The sequence below is a fragment of the Tamandua tetradactyla genome, chromosome 18 (assembly GCF_023851605.1).
Source record: "Tamandua tetradactyla isolate mTamTet1 chromosome 18, mTamTet1.pri, whole genome shotgun sequence".
In the NCBI taxonomy this organism is placed as follows: domain Eukaryota; kingdom Metazoa; phylum Chordata; class Mammalia; order Pilosa; family Myrmecophagidae; genus Tamandua; species Tamandua tetradactyla.
Window position 1 is genome coordinate 22,264,828 of NC_135344.1, and position 25,859 is coordinate 22,290,686.

The following is a 25,859-nucleotide window of genomic DNA, read 5'->3' on the forward strand; positions in this document are numbered from 1 at the left end:
TGGCTAGACTCACTCAGCATAATGTTCTCTAGGTCCATCCAGGTTCTTACATGCTTCATAAGTTTATTCTGTCTTAAAGCTGCATAATATTCCATCGTATGTATATACCACAGTTTGTTTAGCCACTCGTCTGTTGATGGACATTTTGGCTGTTTCCTTCTCTTTGCAATTTTAAATAATGCTGCTATAAACATTGGTGTGCAAATGTCCGTTTGTGTCTTTGCCCTTAAGTCTTTTGAGTAGATACCTAGCAATGGTATTGCTGGGTCATATGGCAATTCTATATTCAGTTTTTGAGGAACCGCCAAACTGCCTTCCACAGTGATTGCACCATTTGACATTCCCACCAACAGTGGATAAGTGTGCCTCTTTCTCCGCATCCTCTCCAGCAGCTGTCATTTTCTGTTTTGTTGATAATGGCCATTCTGGTGGGTGTGAGATGATATATATAACATATAGCTTTTATAACTGAAATGCCATCGTGAACATTTTCAACTATTATCAAATATTTTTTGAAAATGTGCCTATTAGTGGTTGCAAAATATTTACTATATGAATATGCTAAGTTTCTATCTTTTCTTTTAACTGACACAATTATTGTTGGGATTTGGGTTGCTTTTGCATTTTTTGCATGTTTGAGAAAATCTTAAAAGGACTGAGCAAATAATACAAATTTATAATAGATCAAGATAAATATGCCTATTACTTGATATAGGTAAATGAGGGGTCTTTTATCCATTGTTCCACATGTGTGTCAAGCTTCCAAGCCCTCCTTCCAGGCACCCAGGTACCTAAAGGCAGACTAAGTGGTAGAATAAAGGAGAGCTGACGCAGCCAGGAGAGCCAGAATAGGACACTGCCCTTGACCTCTCTGCGGACTGTCTTCATTATTCACTATGGAGACGCTAGGAGAGATGGGCAGTGACCAGTACCGGCACTGCTACAAGTACTCACTGAGCAGTGTCCAACATTGCCTAAGAGTAAGCAGGTGAGTTTTGAAAACAAATTTATAATTAAATTTTCAGGCATAAAGAAGCAACATATTGGCTCATGGCTTAAATTGAAACGTCTTTAGTCATATGCAGAAGGGAAATTTTGAGGTTAGGCTGCACTTAGGATGACCTGCTTTTTCAGCGTGCTGGGTTAAGTCAACCTTTGCTAAGAGAGTTGTGAAGATTGATAGCGGGCAGTATCAGCTGAGAAGGAAGAGAAGCATTCTCTTAGAGTTATTCAACATGACTCATCAAGACTCTGAAGTTAGTCATAGAATCTGTAAATTACAGGGTGGTATTTTATTCACTTAGGGTTATTACAGTGTTTGCTTTCCCAAACAATGAAAATGAGTTAAGATCCTGAGGGGAAACGAGTTTGCAGAGGTTTATACTTAATCCCTTGACAGCATTTTACTATCCAGGCTAAACTCATCTTCAAGTATAAAGAAAAAATACGGATAAGAAATTTGATAGATAATATAAAAGTTATGAGGTTTAAACCAATGAAAGGAATAAAGGAAAAGGTCATGTCAAATGAGGATGATAATAAACTGTTTCAGGTATTGGGGAAAGAAATGTAGGTAAAGAGAAGAGTATGCCTTTTGGAGAAATCACAGGAGTGAAAGATGCAAAACAACTGTTTCATCACTACTGTAGACTATAATAAATATTCAAAATGGAATTTCTTATTCATGAAGATTGGAGTAAATACAGAATATGAGATATTATTAAAGAATTTTAACTATAGTATTTAATACTGGGGTGCAAGTCTGACCTTTCTCAACTTCATGGAACTGACTTAATAGTATTCTACCTCTGCCTCTCTGCTCACAAATCAACATATAAATTGTTTCTGTTAAACTGTAGTTCACCCACTCATTATTTATTCTTTTATTGGTATGACAGGTACCAGAGGTATGGAAGGAAACTATATACCTTACATTTCTTAAGTCTACCTACTAACGAGAACTGGGCATTAGAGAAATGGGATAAAGGAATTCTGAGACCATTATTTTCTTTTGACTGAAGGAGCACCAATTAAAAAAAAATTAGTTATGAGTTAAATTTAACTGACCAGAAGAGAAGCAGCAGCAGGGAAATTTTAATGCATAAATTCATTCATTCTGGAATAAACCATAAAGCTAGGGACAGGTGGGCCACAGTGGCTCAGTGGGAGAGTTTTTGTCTGTCACATGGAGACCTGGGTTCAATTTCTGGTGCCTGCCCATGCAAAAAAAAAAAAAAGCTAGGGATAATAATGAAAAAACAAATCATTACTGTTACTGAGGGAAAAATTGTGTAGGGAGATGCAGAAAATCAATGGAAAATAAGGAATGAACAGTACAGACTTTTTTAAAAGCAAGAAGACTGAAACGTACCCTAAAGCAGTAAGGAGCTCTCAAACGTTGGTGAGCAATAGAAAATTAAGCCTGCAGTGCTTTAGCTTAGGAAAGATATATAGCTTAGGTATGGAAAATGGAACCTGCAATAGTAGTGCGGTTGGGAAAGGCTCTGGAAGCTCTGTTGGTGAGAAGGTAAAGAGAAAAATTGAAAAGTTACTTCTAAGTAGGAAAAGACACAACTTGATTATATATTGAACATCAGGATGCAAACACAATTACTCCTATTATTTCCAGCTTGGGAAATGAGCAGACTGTCGATGCTACTAGTAAGTGTGAGCCAAATCAAAACAACAAAAACAGTTTTTTCCATCACACACAACATTGAATCTGACTTTTTTTGCCTGGCAGTCAAAGCCCAACAAAAGTTGTCCCTCTCCAGAGTGCATTACTTCAATCATACAATGACTAGCATTTATTTAGTAGCTGCTCTAATGCTCAACCTGTGCTAGGTACTGGTTTATATATAAATCTAGACTTGTTCCTGCCTCAAATATTCTGTGGTGTTGCATGTCCTGACTGTGTTTTGTTTGTAAAAAGTAATTGAGCACTGTTCTACAGCTAATTGTGGTGCTGTGCTTTGAAATTTATAGCTTTTTGTATATATGTTAATGTTCACAAAAAGAAGGGGAAAAAGTCGATTGCGATGATATTAAAGTATTTACGCTAACTTCCTATATTCTGGATCAGCTAGAAGGAAAAATCTGAGAGGATCATGTGGTAGCCCATGACAAACTCTGCAATCTGTCCTGTAAGTACTTTTTGAAGAGTGCTTTGAAAACTATTGCTTTATTATTTCCTTGCTTTGTATATATAATATACTACAAAATTAAAAAGTTAAAAAAAATTCAAAGCAATTAATACCATATAAGAAGAACTCCCTAATTCTTATTAGAATTATTTTTTACTTGCTCAGTTTCATTACTGTGAGGTAAACTGTGACAAAATGGACAGTTTTGTATAATCCAGATGGTTGTTCTCTGTGAATGATAAATCTTAATTTAGATTTTATATGGCAAAAAAAAGTAACTGAATACTAAAGATGTACAAAATGTGTTGTAAATAAACCTTATATAATTTGATCAAAAAGAAAAGAAAAAAGAAACCTTCCTTTTTATTCCTGTGCTACCATCCTTAGCGACAGCTACTACATCATCATCCATTATATATATATATGGATCCATATATATACTGGATCCATATATATCATCCATGATATTGGGATATTCTGTCTTGGGATTCCAAGACAGAAGATGGAGAAAAGGGAAGAGACTATACCAGATTTTGGCTTTCATATCATTAGTGAAAACTGTGTTACATAGCAGGGATGAGCCTGGCCCTGGCACCATGGGATCAATGATGTCACCCTGACAAAAAAGGGGAAAAGAAGTGTAACAAGGTATCAGTTGCTGAGAGTGTTCAAATAGAGTCGAGAGTCTACACTGGAAGTCACTCTTAACACAAGCTTCAGTTAGACATTGCTACCTACCATAACTTGCCAAACTTCAACCAAAACTATTCCTGCCAATCCTAAAGAATGCCTACTAGGGCATTATATAAGATTCTAGAAAGGTTCCCAAAATCTACAACCTACAGATGGGTCCCTGGATCAGACAAGTCCTGAAATGCAGAGGGGTCAACCCTTCCAGAACATCAACTAGTAACATCCCCCTATCCCATATTATTGATAGCCCCTTTCAACATGAAAAAATAAGAATGGACATAACCCAAATACCCCTAAGGAGTGAGAGAAAGATCAAAGGTGATGGTGAAGTTATACAAAGAAGGTCATGTTTAACAAATGAGTGCTGAATCATTATGCTGATATTTCTTTCAGCCTCCATTATCTTCAGGTAGCTAGAAAAAAGACCTAAAATTGTGGAATTATACCCCATATCAAACCCTGAAATCTGTTCTACAACTAACTGTTGCATTGTACTTTGAAATGTATTGCTTTTATGTATAATGTTACTTAAAGAGAAGGAGGAGTATAACAGAGAAGACGAATTTAACAAATGAGAATGACTGCTGAATCATTATATTGGTATTTCTGTTGTTCTCCCAGTGTCTGGGAGCAGCTAGAAGAAAAAATGAAAAATCGTGGAACTATAACCCATACCAACTATAAAATCTGTTCTGTAACTACTTGTTAAAATGTACTTAGAAATTTATTGCTTTTTTGTATATATATTTCACAATTTAAAAATGCTAAAAAAAAAAAAACTGTGTCACATCATCAACTCTAGCTGCAAGGGAGGCAGGTGACAGAAATTTTAGCCTTCACTACACCTCTTTAGTAGAATCCATCCAAAGAGGACATTGGAATGGTATTAAATAAAACAATCTATAGTTCTATCACCGAGTCCCCATAAAAACTTAACTCCAAATAGATTTTAGTTCAAATTAAAATAACAACATTCTAAAACTTCAAAAGGAAAACATAAAATTCTTCGTTGCATTAGTGGAGAAGAGTTTCTAAGACACAAAAAGAACAAACCATAAAGAAAAAATTAAACTTTTATTGCCAGTAAAACTTCCATGGATCAGGCAACACAATTAAAGGTTTAAAAAATGGGACCCTGACCCTTTACTTTCAGTGGTGCACAGATGCAAGATGGCAGCAGAAATTTCCAAGAGGAAGTTTGTTACTGATGGCATCCCCAAAGCTGAACTGAATGAGTTTCTCACTCAAGGGCCGGCTGAAGATGGCTACCCTGGAGTTGAGGTTTGAGTTATACCAACCAGGACAGAGATCATTATTCTGGCCACCAGGATGCAGAATGTTCTTGGTGAGAAAGGTTGGGGAATCGGGGAGCTGACTGCTGAAGTTCAGAAGAGGTGTGGCTTCCCTGAAGGCAGTGTAGAGCTTTATGCTGAAAAGGTGGCCACAAGAGGTCTCTGTGCCACTGCCTAGGCAGTCTCTGCGTTACAAACCCCTAGGAGGGCTTGCCGTGCAGAGGGCCTGCTAGGGTGTGATGCGTTTCATCACGGAGAGTGGGGCCAAGGGCTGTGAGGTCGTGGTATCTGGAAAACTCTAAGAACAACAGGCTAAATCTATGAAGTTCGTGGATGCCTAACGATCCGCAGTGGGGACCCTGCTAACTACTATGCTGGTACCGCCCTGCGCCACGTGCTGCTCAGACAGGGTGTGCTGGGCAGCAAAGTGAAGATCCTACTGCCCTGGGACCCCAGTGGTAAGATCGGTCCTAAAAAGCCCCTACCCGACCATGCGAGCATCGTGGAACCCAAAAATGAGGTCCTGCCCACCACTCCCATCTCAGAGCAGAAGGGTGGGAACCCAGAGCCACCTGCCAGGCCCCAAGCAGTCCCCACTGCATAACAGGCTTTCCTTGGCAGCTGGATCTGGAGCCTGGATATTGCTTTATAAAGACCTCTAATAAAACTCTTTAAAAAGGCACATGGCCTTTCATTTAGGAATTAAAAGTCACAGCATCTTCCTAAATGCTATTTTAAAAGTCCAATAATATAACTATCAAGCACTGTGAGGATATGAAAGCTCCTTCGTACCCCACATGAAACCTTCTGAGAGTAATATTCAGAGCTGACCTCTCTTGCCCTCAACAACTCCTTCCTAGGATAAGAGAAGATAAGTGATCTGATGGCCAGTTTGTTCTGGTCTGCTGCCTGTCATTTGGGAAACATGGTGGGATAAGTTCTACCCTTGTAGATAGAGAAGTTGAGGTTTCAATCTGCCCACTTCTGAAGTGCAGTATCAGGAAGCTCATTGTTGCTGCAAACCTGAGCCACATTTCCAAACAAATTTTTAGGTAATTAAATTAACACTTTAATCCTCATCTATCTGACTTCTGCATCATTTTATAACTGGATCCAAACTTAGGTAGAGGGAAAAACATGGGCATTACTTATTAACCCCAAAGTACAAAGCACTATGGTGGGTATTTTTCTGCTCTTGTAAAGCTTACAGTGTATGTGGGATAAAAAAACAAAACAGCAGGAGGGTTACATAGTAATGTAAGAACTACCTGGCAAATATCAACTGCAAGAAGCGCATGACTGTGAATAAATAGGTGAGAAACTGTGACACCTGGATCTTCGGTAAGGATCAGAACATCTGCGAGAGCGAGGTGCCTGGGTCTACAGGAATAGGACCCCAGCAACTGCATTTTTCCCAGTACAATCTGACCCACACCGATTTAGGAACAAGTGTAATACATGGTAAGTTCCATGACTCTGGAAAATAGGAGACTGCTGTGTGCTGGCAGTAACAGCCTATAGAATTTGAAGTGAACTTTAATGGACAAGCAAGAGGAATAGGGGAAAGCAGTAACTGCCGAGAGCTCATAACTGCAAGACGCTGTTCTACATACTACCTCACTGAAGATCACTTCATTTCATTTATGGAAAAACTGAGGTTCAGAGAGGTTAAACAATTTGCCTGAAGTGTCACAGAAGTGGTATTAATAGATGTTTTCATTTTATAGGGGAATTTGAGCCTCAGGGAAGTTAAATATTTTTGTCTCAAATAACAAAACTGAGAAGTAGTAGAATTGGGATTAATAAATGGCAAATCTGAAATCAGGTCTGTGAATCTAAAGTCTATGGTTGTTTTTTTTTTTCCTTTTTTTTTTAAGAAGGAGGTCTATGTTGCTTAGAAAAATACACAGATGGAGGAAAGCACAAACAAACTTTAAAAAGATCAGTGTGGACCATCAAAAAAGCAGTCTAACTAACTTGTGATGTGGTCAGAGAACAGTACATTAAAAACAAACTACAAGTTTACAAAGCACTTTTTAAAAAATGTCTATTTTCAGTATTTATTGGTTTTGACTTAACTGATTAATTTACTAAACAACTTCTAACTCCAATTAGCCATCAATCAGAATTCTATTGTTAGACTGAACTGATAACTAGTTGGAAATTATCAACATAGTAAAACTAGCCAAACTGATTTTAGGGTTAGCGTTAAATTTAGAAATACAACGTTTAAGGCCAAAGCAATTTTATTTATAACAGATTTTTAAAGATGGCTTTATGATAATGCCTTTCTAAGAATCCTTTGTAGTCAGCATTATCATTTTAAGGCTCTAGAACTTGAAGCTGAGCATTCATTTTTCTCTATTCTCTACAGGGACTTCTGTTCTATTTTTTTTATTTTGACTTTGGTTTTGGTGCCCCTCCCACAATCATTTTTTTCTCTGTTGCTCCTACAGAACATTGTCTGTAACTCTTACTTAACATTTATGTCCTTGTTGTGCCTGGTATAAAAGGTGTTTACAAATATTTCTACTTGTCTGTAGGGATAAGGCCTATGCATTATTCACCTTTGCATTCCCTAGAATTTAGCAGACTGCCTTGCACATTCAGTAAAACTTATTGAAGAATGTTTAAATTTTTCCTCAATAAGATGAACATATCAAATATGTGTACATTTCCAAACCAACCCTAAGCTAATAAATATGAGAATATGAGGGGGAAAAAAGGCACATGGCCTGATCTGACTGTACGCCCAGTGTCAGACTCTGAGGTCCATGTTGGCTCATGGGAGCACTGGTGCTCAGGGTCACCCGGCTTAAGATGTTTCTGTGGTTTCTCTAAAACCCTCTGTTTGCAGAACTAACCACAGAAATAATGGGTAGTAAATCTGGTGACAGTGAAGTCTAATTGCTAGCGGGGCAGCACCTCAATTAACTGACCTGTAGTTCAGGGATAAAGGAGAAGAACTGGGTTGTTATTTTTACTATAACTCCCCAATGCACCTCCCTGTGCCCCTGGTCATCTCTAATCAACTTTGTCTATGAATTTGCCTGTTTCAGATATTACATATAAGTGGAATTATAATATTGTTCATTGTGCTGGCTCATTTAGCACAACATGAAATCTTCAAGATTCCCTGTGTTGTAGCATGTACCAGAACTTTATTTCTTTTTACAGGCGAATAATATTCCATTGTATATATGTTCCGCATTGTGTTTGTGCATTCCTCTGTTGGTAGGCATTTAAGTTGTTTCCACCTCTGGGCATTGTGAATAATGCTCTGAATATTGGAATACAAGTAAGATTTTCACGATGACTTTTCTTGAGGAATAAGGAAATACGTATTGCATGTAGAAAATAAATTAACACTGGTCATTACATTTGGGACAATACTATGTGCCAGATGTTGTGCATTACCTATGTTCTCATGTAATCCTCAACACCTCTGAAGCGTAAAAGGAATTTGCTTGTGTCACTGAAGTATAATAAAGTATTTTACTTTATTTTTTTATTTTTTTAATCTGCTATTTATTTAGTTAATTATAAAGTCTTTTCTGTTTGAAAACAGCAACCCAGACACATATTTTAAGAGAAGGTTAGATAATGCAATCTTAGACAGAATCCGTTAAGACCATATTATAAAACTAGATACACAATTTGGTACATTGAATGAAAATGTCATTTGCATAAACAGGACATGTTAAGTTTTACATAGCAACATAACAGCTACAACTACCATAATGAGAAAGTCAAGCATTCCTAAGCAGAATGTATACAAAGTTTTACTGCTGTGCCCTCTTTTGTCTCTAATTAGATCGGGAATGTAGTTTTCCAGACAAGTAAGAATAATATTTGAGGTATTTCATATAGCTTTAAGAGTTGCTAGCATAATCCAATCCACAGACCTATCTTGCAATGCAATGATTTCAAAATACAAGGTACTTCTTGAAGACCAAAAGTGACCTAGATGGAATGGAAATCACGATAGTTGACAGGTATCATATAGATTGAATCTGCTATCAGTGGTATATTAACAAAGAAACAAAGTAAAAAGGTAAAATGAAAGAAATACACCATTTCCATTATTTCATGTAAAAAGAATGGCTTCCTTAACTACAAATGTTAGCACATCAAGACATTATTTAAAATATTCTTTCTTATAATGTCTTTGTCTAATTCTGGTCTCAGGGTAATACTGGCCAAATGAGTGGGGAATGTTCCCTCCTCATTTATTTTCTGGAAGAGATTGCATAAAATTGAATTTTCTATCTTACATTTTTGGCAGAATTCATCAGTGAAACCATCTGAACCTGTAGTTTTCTGGAATGTTTTTAACTACATATGCAATTTCTTCAACACACAGAGGTCTATTCATTATCTCTTAAGTGAACTTTGGTAGTTTTACCTTAAAATTAATTTGTCTGTTTCATCTAAGTTGTTAGTATATGACCTGTGGCTGGAATTTTCTAAATTACCCTTTTGATATCTACAGGATCTGTAGTGATAATCCTGCCTTTCATTGCTGATACTATTAATTTGTATTTTCTCTATTTTTTCTTAGTCCATCTAACAAGAGGCTTATCAACTTTATTGATCTTAAAGTGTTTTTAATAAACTCAATAGTTATGCTGGAAACTAACTTCTTATTCAATATTGGATAAGAGTGACAAATTTTTAAATAAGGATTAATTTTGCTTCTAGAATTTTTTTTCATCACAGTCCTTATTTTTATCTGATTAGTTAACATTTTATTCTGTATAACATTTGAACACAGGAGTGGATTTCATGGAATATTAAGTTGGTTTAGTTGGAATATAAGAGATTTAGTTTCAAAAGGCCTAAAATTTAATTTCTCATCTACTCTGGCCAGAACTAGATAGATCTTCAATGCAGCCTGTGCCCAGAAACTTAGGTACTTTCTGGTGTAATTGAGGAGAAACTATTCTAAAACTTAGTGTTTCTCTAAATGACAGTACTAGGACCTAACCAGACCTTCCTGAATTATAGAACCACTCTTTAAATCTTACAAAAGAAAAGAAAGACAAAGTTGGTTTTTGGGAGAGACCCTGATGATCAATATTACTAGTTTTTTTACATTACTTTCTCTTTCATTTATCACTCACAACACTTGTAAAATCATGTCAGCCTCCACTTTCAGAGTTTGTGATTAACACACAAAAGAAAACCTAATTGGAATTAGAATAGTCTCATCCACACTGTAGTTAGAGACATGCCATTAATACCCAATGCCACTATTCTCCATTAATTAATTAATGGAATGTAATTTGTGATAAAATGTTTTAAATCTACTGTTATATTTAAGTTGCATTTTTAAAAGTATAAAGATATTTAAGCCCTCTAGCCTCCTATATTCTGGAGCAGCTAAAAGGAAAACTATGAGAAGATCGTATGGTAAGCCATGACAAACCCTGAATTCTGCCCTGTAACTATTTTTTGAAGAGTGCTTTGAAAACTATTGTTTTTTTTATTTCTTTACTTTGTATATATATTATGCGATACAATAAAAAGTATAAAGAGCATTTAAATTGTCCAAAAAAATGGTACCCTGCAAAAAGATATTTGGAAAATACATAAACAGTAAAAAAAAAAGAAAGTATACCAAATATACAAAACCTACCAGTCAGCAGACTAAAAAGCAAACACAATAGAGAAGTGAGCAATAGACATTAATAGGTAATTTATAGAAGAGAAAACCTAATGGCCAAACGTTTATGAAAAGATGCTTAAATTCACTAGGAAATAAGGAAATGCAAAACAACACCAAAAAAGAAATGCCATTTCACATCCATCAATTTGACAAAAACGTGAAACGTTGACAAACACTATTTGTTGGTAGAGAAACGGAATTTTTAAGCCACTGACGGTAGGAACTCAAACTGGCATAACTACTTTGGAAAGCCAACAGCAATATTTAATAAACTTAAATGTATGCACACCAAACAACCTGACAGTTCTACCCCTGGGTACAAGCCCTAGAAAACCTTGCATATGATGCCAAGGAGATATGTATCAGAAGTTCATATCATATAGGCACTGTTAATAATAGCAAATAATTAGAAAATACCCAAATGTTCATCAAAAATGTAATAGATAAATTGTATATTCCTACAATGTAATTCTACACAACAGTGAAAATAAATGAACTAAAGCTTCATGTATCAATATGAGCACTATCGATTTTCATATAGTTTAAGGAAACACAAAAATGGAGTAAATTTTTAAATGTTTTAAGGGAGTTAAATGACAATAATTAATTAATTCTATCAAACAGTTTGTCTGGGGGGGGGGTAAGATACAGTAGGGGAAGGACACAAAGGGAAACCCAGTAATAACCCTAATGATTTCTTTCCTTAAGCTGGAAGTTGTATACACGGATTGTCACCATACTATTATTTACATTTTTTTAGTTTTAAAAAAATTGTGAAAATTTTCAAATATACACAGAAGTAGAAAAATAATATAAATCAGCACCAAATGCTCACCGCCCAGCTTCAACAATTATAATTTTGCAGCCCACTTGTTTCATGCATACTCTCCTCAAAGCCTTCACACAAAGATTATTTCTTAAAAAGGGGGGTGGGCATTGTATGATTTATCCATTGATATCTCACTACGTTCATCCAAAAAATAAGTATACTACATCATACTTTTAAAATCAGTAATAGCATCTTTATCAAATAAATGAAACCCCCTCCCTATTATTTTTTCTTTTACAATTTGTTTCAAACAAGACACACTGCATTTGGTTGATATGTCTTAAGTATATTTTAAATCATAGGTTTCTCTTGCACTTCTTTCTTCCTTGCACTCTAGGTATTGAAGAAATCTGATCATTCGTCCTATAGAGTTTCCCACTCAGACTAAATTTAACAGATCACATCCAGTTTTACTTGTTACTCTGTTCCCTGCATTTCCTATACTTTTGGTAAGTACAGCTAGAGTCTTGAGCAGATTCAGGTTTGATATCTGGTAAGAATACTTCATAGGTGATGCTCTTTGTCTCAAAAGGAAAGTACATGATTTCTGTTTTCTCTATTTTTGTGATGTTAGCTACAAATGATGGTGGTTTAAATCTGTTAATTCATTAGGAGTTACAAACTGTGATTTTATGTTATATTTTCTTCATTTATTAGCTGAAATTATTCTTTAAAGAAAAATCTTCCCTATCAACCAGGTACAGCTCACAGAGAAAGAATGAATGTTAAATTCTTACCCTTTACTTACAGTTTTTCCAAATCAGGAGTTGGCTTCCTAGCATTATCCAAAGGCAACCAATGAGGTTATTTTTGTTGTTTATTGTTGTCTGAAATATTTCATAGCAAATATTTAATGAGTGAAAAGAAGGAAATAGACTAGTTGTATATAATTAATAAAATAATCCTGGAAGTCAGATGGGTCCCTGAAACAGCTAAGTCCGGAAACCTAGAGGGCCCAGCCTCTCCAGAACATCAGATAGTTCCATCTCCCTACCCCATATTAGTGACAGACCCTTCCAATATGAAAAGTTTAGAATGGTCATAGTTCAAACACCCTAAAGAGAGGGATGGAAAGATCAAAGGTAACGGTGGAGTTATACAGTGAAGATAGGATTTAACAAATGAATATGAATGCGAAATCATTAAATTGATATCTCTTTTAGTCTCCAGTATCTTAGAGCAACTAGAAGTAAAAACCTAAAATTGTGGAATTGTAACCTATGTCACACTCTGAAATAGATTCTACAACCAAAAAAAAAAAGAATTACATATAAAAAAGTCAATTAATGTGTGGGAACTCTATTTCCTACTAACTCTGTAAGCCTTTAACTGCTCTAAAAAAATTAAGTCCATTTAAAAAATAAACAAATAACCCTGGAAGATTTTTGGAGAGGTAGAAAGGCAGAAGTGAGATAGTAATTTAAGGAGTTAGCAATGCTGAGTGAAATGCTATCTTTCCTTTTTTTTTTTTTTTACATGGGCAGGCACCGGGAATCGAACCCGGGTCCTCGGGCATGGCAGGCAAGCATTCTTACCTGCTGAGCCACCATGGCCCACCCTGGAGTGCTATCTTTCAAATCAGAAAAACAGAAAAAAATACTCTCGTAAAGCTTTGTTTCACTTGAATGTACTTAGAAATGAATAAAAAAGGAAATATTTAAGTTGTATTTCCGATGGACATTTTGAAAAATATTTATTTTCAAATATTTATTCTCATTGATTAAAAAATAAAATAGGGTGGTGCAACGATGGCTCAGTGGCAAAATCCCTGCCTGCCATCCAGAGACCTGGATTCGATTCCCAGTGCCTGCCCATGCAAATAAATAAATAAAATATATATTTCCATATAAACTAAATGTGGCTTACATAAATTAAAGAAAAACCACACCGTGAAACAAGGCCTGTTATTGGTACATGTTATGCATACTGAAAGGCCCTGCTTATCTGCTGAAGATGGGTCACACAATTGTCTAGCAGCGTCCAAAACAAAGAGACACCATCTAGTGCATGATTCATACTGCCTAGAAGTTTAAAAAAATTTTCAATAGCTCAGGTGACAGAATAATTCCTCATAAGATTAGAAAAATTTCTCCGAGGAATCCATAAACAGCACACTATAAAAGATGATGTAACCAACAAAGTAGAAAGAGAATCTCACTGTCCCTCACATCTCCGCAGTGCTCCTGTCAGCGTCTATTTTAGAGGTGAGCCTGCCACCAAAGGTCTGTGCCCCAACAAGAATGTATTTTGGTGGCATACCTTTTTTTTTCTTTTCATCTCATTTCCAAGTTTTAGAGAATATATATATGTTATTTTCCGGAACATAAAAAATTTAAAAGTAGTCCAGAGAGTTTCTATATCCTGCTTCTCCTATTATTAACATCTAACATTACTGTAAAGTTTTTTTTTAGTTAATGAACCAATATTGGTACACTGCTATTAATTAAAGTCCACCCTTTATTCAAATTTCCTCAATTTTTATCTAATACACTTTTTATGTTCCAGGATTCCATCCAGGATACCTTATTATATTTAGTTGTCATGACTTGCGGCTACCCTGGGTTTGTGACAGTTTCTCAGAATTTCCTTGCTTTTGAGGATGTTGACACTTTTGATGAATACTGGTCAGGTTTTTTGTAGAATGCCCCTCCACTGGGATTTGTCTGATATTTTTCTCATGATGAGCCTGAGGCTGTGTATTTTGGGAAAAAGAGCACCGAGATGAAGTACCATTTTCATCACAACCTGTCAAGGGCACATACTACCCACATGACTTATCACTGATGGCACTGACCCTGAGCTCACCTGACTGAGGTAGTATTCGTAAGATTTCTCCACTGTAAAGTTACTCTTTTATTCCTTCTTTCCATACTGTACTCTTTGGAAGGAAGTCATTATGTACAGACCACACTTAAAGAATGGGGAGTTCTGCTCCACCTCCTTGAGGACAGAGTATCTACATAAATTATATGGAATGGTACACCATTTTTAAAGAAATGCCAGCAAGAATGAGTGTCTTCCAGAACAAAGGAATGTCATTATTGCAGGGTGCTGAAAATAGATGATAATTAATACTTTAAAATGTCACATTATGTGTGAGACTAAAGCAAAAAATGTTTGTTACAAAAATTTAGATTTTGACTAGAGTATTTCCTAATATAACTCATGTAGATAGTTTGATTGAGTGTCATAAGTACTTGGAATCTCAGGTAGCACATGAGATTTTGCTGGTTTGACCAGAGTGATCCCCCGATGAATCCCAGAATGATTTGATCAGTGACTGGAAAAGTATTTGCAAGCCCCCTTCGGGGAATGGTGAGAGTGGGGAGAAATTCAACTTCCCCAAGTTGAATTCTTGATATTCTCACAAGCAGTGTGGACAACCAAAGCTATAGGCTGAGCCCCCAGGCTTGGGGTTTGTTCACATGAAACTTAACCCCACAAAGGATAGGTCAAGTCTACTAAAAATTTAGGCCTAAGAGTCACCCCCAAGAGAGCCTCCTTTGTTGCTCAGATGTGGCCCTTCTCTCCAGCCAACACAAAGAGCAGTCTCACCACCCTCCCCCTCTCTGCGTGGGACATGACTCCCAGGGGTGTGGACCTTCCTGGCAACATGGGACAGAGATTCTGGAATGAGCTGAGACTCAGCATCAAGGGACTGAGAAAAACCCTAGAATGAGCTGAGAATTAACATCAAGGGATTGAGAGAACCTTCTTGACCAAAGAGGGAAGAGTGAAATGAGACTAAGTGTCAATGGCTGAGAGATTCCAAACAGAGTTGAGAGGTTATACTGGAGGTTATTCTTACGCATTAAGTAGATATCCCCTTGTTGTTCAAGATGTAGTGGAGAGGCTGCAGGGAATTGCCTGAAAATGTAGTGCTGTGTTCCAGTAGCCATGTTTCTTGATGATGATTGAACAATGATATAGCTTTCACAATGAGACTCTATGAATGTGAAAACCTTATGTCTGATGCTCCTTTTAGCTACTATATCAACAGAAGAGTAGAACATATGGAATAAAAATAAATAATTGGGGGAACAAATGTTAAATTGAGTTTGAAATACTAGTGGTAAATGAAAGCGAGGGGTAAGGGGTATGGTATGTATAGTCTTGTTTTTGCCTCTGTTATCATTTTATTTCTTTTTCTGTTGTCTTATTTCTTTTTCTAAATCAATGCAAATATACTAAGAAATGATGAATACGCAACTATGTGAGATATTAAGAATTACTGATTGTATATGTAGAATGGAATGATATCTAAATGTTTTGTTTGTTAATTTTTTTAATTAATAAAAAAAGTTTTAAAAAATTAAAAAAAAAGAAGAATGAGTGTCTTCCAGAATGGCTCCCACGTATTTGCATTTCACCCTGCCTCTCTACCTGCCTCATGTTTGATATCTTTGCTTTTTCCTGCATGACTTGATATCCTCTGCGCAGTCACTCAAAGTGTAGTTCCCAAACCAGCAGTAACAGCATCCTTGGAAATTTGTTAGAAATGCATATTTTCAGGCCTGTCTCCACTCTAGGGTCAGAAACTATGCAGTGGAACACAGCAATCCGTTATGGTACACAAGTAAGGCTGACTGCTCTCATGCTTTCACACAGGTTTGCCTGTCCTCATGACCAAATCCCCATTCCTTCATCCTCTGGCTCACAGGAAGTCTCGAACATCCTCTCACAATTATTTTGTTTAAACTAATAACCTGATGTTCAGAACTTAATCTCAAATTCTTTTATTAAATGGCCCCACAGACATCTCTGAAAACCTGGAAAGTTCAGGTATGAGATATATTTTCATTTTTATTACTAACACGTTCCACCTAGTCTCATCAAGGGGGTTTCCTGTCCCTATTCTCCCTGATACAATTCCCAACTCAGTTCTTAGAAGAAATTCTGGTTGGCACCCGTTTTAGTTTGCTAAAGTTGTCAGAATGCAATATAACAGAAATGGAACAGCTTTTATAAAGGAAATTTATAACGTTACAAGTTTACCATTCTAAGGCCAGAAAAACATACAAACTAAGGCATCCAGGAAAAGATACCTTGACTTAAGAGCGGCTGATGTCTGTCACATGGTTGGCATCTGCTAGTCCTTTATCCAGAACTACTGTTTCCAGCTTCTGATGGCAGTGGCTTCCCCACTAAGCATTTGTGGGCCTTCACTTAGCTCGTCCAGGACACAACTCTGGGTTCTGGCTTGCTTAGTATCTCATAGGAAGGCACATGGCAATGTCTGTTGGGCTCTGGCCATGTCTAGGAATCTGATCTCACTGTGGGCACTCCAAGTATCTCCAAACATCCGTGTCTCTGTCAGCTCGGAAGCAAGTGTTCTCCAAGCATCTGTATCTGAGGTTTCTCTAAAATGCTTCCCCTTTTAAAGGACTCTAGTAGGGAAGTGCCAAGACAACGGCTTAGTGAGGTGTGGGATTTAGTTTGTCCTCCAGAACAGCTACTAAACAGCCAGGAACAGTACAGAACAACTGCTGGGGCCACCTCAGTGACAGGACACACAGCATACCCCAGTCTGGACGAGCTGCAAGCCCCCCAAGCCATGGCGGCCGGTGCCCCTCCCCCACAGGCTGCTTCCCAGAGGAGAAAGGAAAAAGACTTTACCAGCAGCAGGGGCTGAACACAATAAGCTCCAACTGTGAAATTAATTCACAAATTCTGACTACTAAAAATAGCCCCCCAGCTCAGCTGAACCTCAAGTTAAAGCAGAGGTTGCTGATTTTTGCCCCAGCACAGAAGGGGCAGGGCAACTTCCCTGGTTATTAGGGAAATGCAAATCAAAACCACAATGAGCTATCATTTCACACCCACGAGAATGGCCATTATCAACAAAACAGAAAACGTCAAGTGCTAGAGAGGATGCGGTGAAAGAGGCACACTTATCCACTGTTGGTGGGAATGTCAAATGGTACAACCGCTGTGGAAGGCAGGTTGGCTGTTCCTCAGGAAGCTAAGTATAGAACTGTCCTATGACCCGGCAATACCACAGCTAGGTATCCACTCAGAGGACATGAGGGCAAGGACACAAACAGATATTTGCACACCAATGTTTATAGCAGCATTATTTACAATTGCTAAGAGACGGAAACAGCCAAAACGTCCATCAACAGACGAGTGGCTAAACAAGCTGTGGTATATACATATGATGGAATATTATGCAGCTGTAAGACAATAAAATTATGAAGTATATAACAACATGGATGGACCTTAAGGACATTATGCTGAGTGAGATTAGCCAGAAACAAAAGGACAAGTATTGTATGGTCTTACTGATACAAACTGACATTAGTGAATAAACTTGGAGAATTTCACTGGTAACAGAGACCATCAGGAGATAGAAATAGGGTAAAATATTAGGTAATTGGAGCTGAAGGGATATAGATTGTGCAACAGGACTGTAAAAACTCAGAAATGGACAGCACAATACTACCTAACTGTAACACAATTATGTTAGAACCCTGAGTGAAGCTGAATGTGAGAATGATAGAGGGAGGAGGGCTGGGGGCACAAATGAAATCAGACAGAAAGACGATGAAGTCTGAGATGGTATAGATGGTATAATCTAGGAATGCCTAGAGTGTATGATGATAGTGACTAAATGTACAATTTTTAAAATGTTTTTGCATGAGGAAGAACAAAGGAATGTCATTACTACAGGGTGTTGAAAATAGATGGTAATATTTTAAAATTTTAACTTACGTGTGAGACTAAAGCAAAAAAATGTTTATTTGGCACAATTTTTATTTCGACTAGTGCAGTCCCGAATATAACTTATGTAGAAAGCTTACTTGAACAACATAAGTACATGGAACCTTGAGTAAGGCATAAGATTTTGTAGGTTTGTCCAGAGTGATGCCCTAGTAAGTCCCAGAGCGATTTGAACAGTGAGTAAAAAAGTATTTGCAAAGTCCCCTTGGGGGAATGGTGAGAAAGGGGGAAAATTCAACTTTCCCAAGTGGAGAATTCTTGATATTCTCATAAGCACTGGGGATAACTAAAGCAATAGGCTGATCCCCCAATCTTGGGGTTTGTTCATATGAAACTTAACCCCACAAAGAGTCACCCCCAAGAGAACCTCTTTTGTTGCTCAGATGTGGCCTCTCTCTCCAGCAAACAGAACAAGCAAACTCACCGCCCTTCTCTTGTCTATGTGGGACATGACTCCTGGGGGTGTGGACCTTCCTGGCAACGTGGGACAGAAATCCTAGAATGAGCTGAGACTCAGTATCAAGGGAATGAGAAAACCTTCTCGACCAAAAGGGGAGAGAGTGAAATGAGATAAAATTGTCAATGGCTGAGAGATTCCAAACAGAGTAGTGAGGTTACGCATTAAATAGACATCACCTTGCTAGCCAAGATATAATGGAGAGGCTGGAGGGAACTGTCTGAAAAGGTAGAGTTGTGTTCCAGTAGCCATGTTTCTTGAAGATGACTGTATAATGATACAGCTTTCATAATATGACTGTGTGACTGTGAAAACCTTGTGTCTGATGCTCCTTTTATCTACCTTATCAACAGACGAGTAAAACATATGGAATAAAAATAAATAATAGGGGGAACAAATGTTAAAATACATTTAGTAGACTGAAATGCTAGTGATCAATGAAAGGGAGGGGTAAGGGGTATGGTATGTATGAATTTTTTCTGCTGTCTTTTTATTTCTTTTTTCTGAATTGATACAAATGTTCTAAAAAATGATCATGATGATGAATATGCAGCTTATGTGATGACATTGTGAATTACTGATTATATATGTAGAATGGAATGATCATATGTTAAGAATGTTTTTGTTTGTTGCTGTTTTTAATTTTTTAAAAATAAAAAGACTCTAGTAAACTAATCAAGACCTACCTTGAATGGGTGGGACTCACATGTTCATCTAATCAAAAGGACATACCCACACTGGGTGTGTCACAACTCCATGGAAATAATCCAATGAAAATTTCCCAATCTAAATAACAGGCTTGACCCACAAGATTGGATCAGGATTAAAACATGGCTTTTCTGGGGTATATAATAGTTTCAAATGGCACAATACCCTACTGTTTTCACTCTGCCCTTAAGTAATTCCAACAGATTTCTGTTTAGACATTTAATGCCTACTTGTGAGTAATGAGAATTGCCACACTCTGATTTGAATTTGATATCCAACAATATTTTTTTATTGCTCCAGGCCCCATTCCCTTCTTGCTACTCTCTTGTTTCCTGGGCTTCCATCTGGTACCAGGCAGCATGTCCAACCTCCTGCCAGGGGCCAGCGCTGACACTCTCAAGTTTCCTGATTACTGCTTGTGGCAAGTTTCATTTACACAGCACACTAAATTATTAAAGTCTTGAGACATTAGAAGAGTTACTCAGCAGCTGTATAATAGTCCTTAGAAAGTGTAGGGATAAAACAAAGTGGTACTAGTTCCCCTATGATCTATTTTAACTTCACTCTATCACAAAACTATTACATATAAAATTCTATGAGCTAAAAAAAATTTTTTTTAATTCTATGAGCTATACAACATTTATTTCCTCATTCATAAGCTATGTATTGCCTTATGGGGAGGCCTACTTGCAGTCACAATGTTTTCATGGAAACTGCTTAGAAGTGAACAGCTATTGGAAGAAATGCTAAATGTTAATTTGCCCTGAAATATAAATCCAATCCATCAGGAGCTCACAAAAAAACACAAGTCAGCCAGAATCAATTCACTCGTTTGAAAAATATTTCATGGCATATGCATAGTACCTTATCATCCTTGATCACAGACACAGTGATTTTTCTCTATTGATTCATCCCTACAAGGGAACTTGAGCCCCCCAACATTAGCTTGTGATCAAACCTATGGAAGATTGATTCCTATGAGGCTCTGTCTTAAGCAAATGGAATTATATACATTTGGTGCAGATGTCCCTCACCAGCTTAGGTTCAGCAGCCCAAGTGAATGACAGAGGAATCAGAGTCGTGAAGAATCTAGAAGACCATGATCTTTGGGCCATTCCTGCCAACAGGTTTGTTGAAAACACCACGCCTGGGGCACTTGCTATACAAATACACACGCCAGGCTGGAAGCTCCATAAGTACTGGATCTGGGTTCTGTTTGCATGTTATATCTCTAATACCTACATACAACAGTGCCTGACTCATGATAAGTTACCCATCAGCAGGCTTTTGGCTGTGAGTGACAGAAATCCAACTGAATCTAGATTAAGCATACAGGGAAAAGTTTGGCATAAGTAACCAGGAAATCTAGAAGCTTCAAACACAACTAGGTCCAGGACTTCAGTGCCTCTCTTCTGCCCAGTGATGGTCTATTAGACCTTAAAGAATATTCTCATTGGTCCAGTGTAGGGCCCTTTTCTACCTCCAAATCAAACTCTATACTTAGAGCGTTGGTGCAAATTCACCGAACAGCCTGCTACATCTAACCAGCTCTCGGCAGCAGAGTACCACGACACACAAGCCCACGACCACAACTGAAAGACTACCAGAGGCAAAGAGGGGTGACAGTACTAGTTAAAGAAGGAGAGGCTTCTTCAGGTCAGTACCTTCAGAGCACGGCTGCTCAGTAAATATAAGTTGGATGAAAAAACAGGTGTATATCTCACAAACATCTCACCACTCCCTCGGGTTTCATGTTTTATGATTTTCCTTCCAGGGCTGAAATCAATGACAATTTTAACCTGGTTCAGAAGAGGGCAACACAAACAGCATGGTCTGTCCTGAATCTTTTCTTCTTATTTCCCGGGGGGGTTAAGAACGATCTTTTTTAAAATTGTGCTACTTTGCATAAACTTTGTCAAAGTGTTATTTGTGACTGCAGCTTTTACATTTACATTAGGCTAATACAATGCTTTTATTATATAAGGAACAGTCCCAAACTTAATATTTAATGGATTTGCTATGATTTTTTTAATTAGGCTTAGCATAGCAATCAGTACAGATTAACTTAAAGTCAGTTGCATAATACAGCCAATACCATGCACCTAAGGCCAGAGGGTGGCTCCATTCACATAGAGGAATTAAAGCCTATAATTAGCAAACTATACTCAATTAGTAACTTCAAAAATAGCATTTTAATTAATTTAAATGGAAATACACCATTTCTTAGCCCCTACCACATTTAATTAATTGTAATTCCTGCTTTCAAAATAAAAGGCTTATAAACTAGGCTCCAAACCTACTGATAAGAAATTTTGCTAACATAGCAAACACAGGTGGGTGTTTCAACAAAGAAAAGTAATCTGTTCAGAAGGAAGAGGTGGTTCCTAAAAATTCTCTGTGCATTACTAAGCAGTTTTTGGAAGACCTGAAAATCTTCCTCTACCGGCTAGGTTTTTTCCTTTGGAATCTGAAATAGAGTTCCCTAGTCAGTTTTCTTACTATTTGGGTAAGAACGAATTCAATTCATAATATAAGTAGCCACTACATTTAGGCTATTGTCATTCATTGTCAGAAAGTCTTTTATTTCCATAGTTTTAGATTTTAAACAGTACTTCTATTTATATTACACGCATTTCTTTTGAACCTCATAACAACCTTGTGAAGTACAAAGGGCAGGTTATTTTCACATAGAATATTCAATAGCCATAATATCTGGGACCAGAGCTACTCTAGATTAAAATATGCCTGAATTTTGTAGCTCATAAAATCAGAAAAGCATCGACTTAGAGAGTGTGTGTATGCAGCATATACACACAGTGTGATGCAATAGTTAGCAGAGTTGTTAAGCCTACAGTTGTTAAATATGGAAACATTTAAATAACAGAACCTGTATCAGAACTACCCATTACCAACAGAAAGACAATATCTTGTCAGTCTCTGATGAACTGATTTGAGCTGGCATCACTAACCAGTGATTTGCATGTGGGTGGACTGTACCATCACCAAATATTGTCACTATGGCAAATCCTACTCCAATATTAACAGAGTATTTTGCCAAATGAAATGATTTTTATTAGTTTGAAAAAGAACTATTTTATAATAATTCCAATGTTTGTGTGTTTCAAGTATTTAGACACACACATAAGTGATTTTCTTCTACCAAGTGTTGGTGTACATGTGAAGCAACTGGAAGTTTTAGATTCTTCTGATGGGAATTAAATTTGACCCACTTACAGGTATTTACCCAAAGGAAATGAAAATGCATTCCCATATAAAAAGCAGTATGCAGGTGTCATGGTCAGGTTCATGTGTCAACTTGGCCACATGGAGGTGCCCGGTTGTCTGGTCAGGCGAGCGCTGGCTTGTCTGTTGCTATGAAGACATTTCATGGATTTAAATCATGATCACGTTGGCTGCATCCATTTGCAATCAGCTAAGGGACTTGTCTTCTGCAATGAGTGATGGTTAATCTAATCACCAGAAGTCTTTTAAGGAACATTCAGAAGAGACAGCCACTCTTCCTGCATCAGCCAGGAAGTTCACTGAGGACCATCACTGGAGCTGCCAGCTTGCCGCCTGCCCTACCAATCTTGGACCGTGACATCCCCACAGTTGCCCAGCCAGCTCTCCTGAGAGTTCACTAAGGACCTTCATTGGAGCTGCCAGCTCCAGCCTGTCCTACAGACACTGGACTCTATATCTCCATGGTTATGTAAGACACTTTAACAAATTTTATATTTATAGATATCACCTGCATATTCTGTTTCTCTAGAGAACCCTAGCTAATACAGGAAGTATTCATAGTGGGAAGACTTTTAACAGCCAAAAACTGTAAACAGCCCAAATCAACAGGCAAATAAACACTGTGGTACATCCGTGCGATGGAATACTGCTCAGCAAGGAAAAGGAATGAAGCGACTCCTGCAAGAAATAACATGAGTTAATCTCAAAATAATTGTGCTGGATGAAAGAAGCAAGACCAAGAAAGAGTATACACCGCTTGAATGATATAAAATTCTAGAAAATGCAAGGTGATCAATACTGGAAAAGCAAACAACTTTTTGCCTAGGGAAAACAATCTGTTTGCCTAGGGAGGAAGAAATGGGCAGGGAGAGACAGAAGACGAGATTACCAGGAGACACAAGGAGATCATGGGGATAGTTTCACAAGCTTATATATGTCAAAATTAATCACATTCTTCTATATAAATATGTTCAATCTACTGTATGTCAATAATACCCCAATAGGGATGTTAAAAAGACAACCACAGTCACCCTTCAAATTGATACAAAATTCGAAGATAAATACATAAACTCTTTGGTTGCTTGCATTTGATTTGGTAACGTAACACTTGTCCTACTGCAAGCTATCAGAAAACCATCTTATCAAAAGTTGATCTACAGGACAATTTTATTAAAACAAATATTTGATATAAAACTCTTATAGTTTTCTTTATTTTAATTACTAGCAGTTTTTTATACCAATGAAACATCTTTACTAATCTTTGAGTTTTTTTACTTAAATAAATTTAAGTAAACTTTACTCAAAGTTTCAGAAAGTTTTTCCTACATTTGGTTTTTTTATTTCTAATGAAATTTCAGCTCATTATTCTTACTCTGCACTGTTTGGGAAAGTAAAAATTAAAAAAACATAACATTCATTATTAGGGAATGTATTATAGCATAAATACTGTGCAGAAAGAAAATAATTAGGGAAACAGCAATTAAATTGATCAATAAAATTACATTTAAAAAGTAACAGAAGCAGAAAGTTTATTTTATTGCTATTTTCTGGATTATTTTGTTTAGTTCATTATTTATTCTTTCCCATTTAACAATCAAGTTCCCCAACTTTTTCCTCTTATTACAATCTGGTCCAAAACTAATATGTTTTTATATGAACCTATTAGTTCATATTTCTGAAATAATAACTCAAGCTTTCATTTCAACTTGAATCCAAAAATGACTGGATTTTAATCAGTTGTGAGCAATTTTTAATTATAGCTCATGGTAATAGAATTTTTAAATTCAGTTTGACATTTGAGATTTTCTCTGATTATCGAAATAGTTTTGTAAATGTTACATTGGCAAGGGAAAAGAAAGTAAGTCATTTGAGAAGGAAAAAGTTCAATGTTAACTCAACTTTCCCGTATTATATGAATCCTCCTTGATTTTCATTTTGAAAATTTTTTCAATTTTTTTTATCTTGAAAATTTTCAAACACCATATACCCTTCACATGGGTTCATCAACTTAGCATTTGCCACATTTGCTATGTAGCTACAACCTGTATATGTTTTATATACCTCAGTAGAAACTGATGTATTTTTTTGTAGAATCATTTCAAAATAAGTTGTAAACATAAATACTTCAGCATGTACCTCCAGAAACTTGGGGCATTCCCTTATATAAACAATTCTATTATCATATTTAAGAAATTCAAGATGAATTTAATACATTATTTAATATACAACCCATACCAGATTTCCTCAATATTGCTCTGTATAACTTTTTTCTACCACATTAATAGGGTAAACAAAGAAAATGATATGAAATAAAAGCATATGAACAACTTCAGCATCCTTTCAGGATGAAAAAGTAATTCTCAGCAAATGAAGGGAATTTCTTCTGATAAATGTTATCTATGAAAAAATTTATGCTAAGATCATATATAATGGAAAATCACTAAAAGTTTTCTTCATGATGGCAGGAACTCATATTTATCATCAACACTTCTAATCAACATCACACAGAAGCTAGCCAGTACAAGAGGACAAACAAATATATAAATAGTATAAAGACTGAAAAAATTATTCCTACATTATTCACAGTTGACATGATTACATATGTATAAGAGCCCAAAGAACATTTAAAAATTACCAAAGTTTAAAAGAGAATTTTGCAAGGTTGATGGATACAAGCTCAATATAGTATATTACTGTATACTTCAAAAAAAAATCAGAGAATAAAATGAAAATCAATACCCTATAGAATAGTTTAAAAATTATCAAACACACAGAAGTAATCTATTAAAAGATGTGCTAAACTGATGGGCTGATGTGCTGGTTTGAAAGGATGCATGTCCCCTAGAAAAGCCATGTTTTAATCTAAACCCCATTTCGTAAAGGTAGAATTGTCCCTATTCAATACTATATGTTTGAATCTGTAATTAGATATCCCTGGAGATTAACCCAATCAAGAGTGGTTGTTAAACTGGATTGGGAAAAATGTGTCTCCACCCATTTGGGTGGGTCTTGATTAGTTTCTGAAGTCCTATGAAAGTGGAAACATTTTGGAGAATTAAAGAGATTCGGAGAGAGCAGAGAATGTTGTAGCACCATGAAGCAGAGA

The 25,859-nt window shown here is 36.7% G+C and overlaps 1 long non-coding RNA gene and 1 pseudogene across 1 annotated transcript in view; one reads left to right on the forward strand and one right to left on the reverse strand.

Moving 5' to 3' along the window:
• The window catches only part of LOC143662001 (uncharacterized), a 79,147-nt gene that overhangs the window by 42,091 nt on the left and 11,197 nt on the right, over positions 1-25,859 (reverse strand). The gene's annotated exons all lie outside the window — the stretch shown is intronic.
• LOC143662553 (small ribosomal subunit protein uS3 pseudogene) lies at positions 5,007-5,808 on the forward strand (annotated as a pseudogene).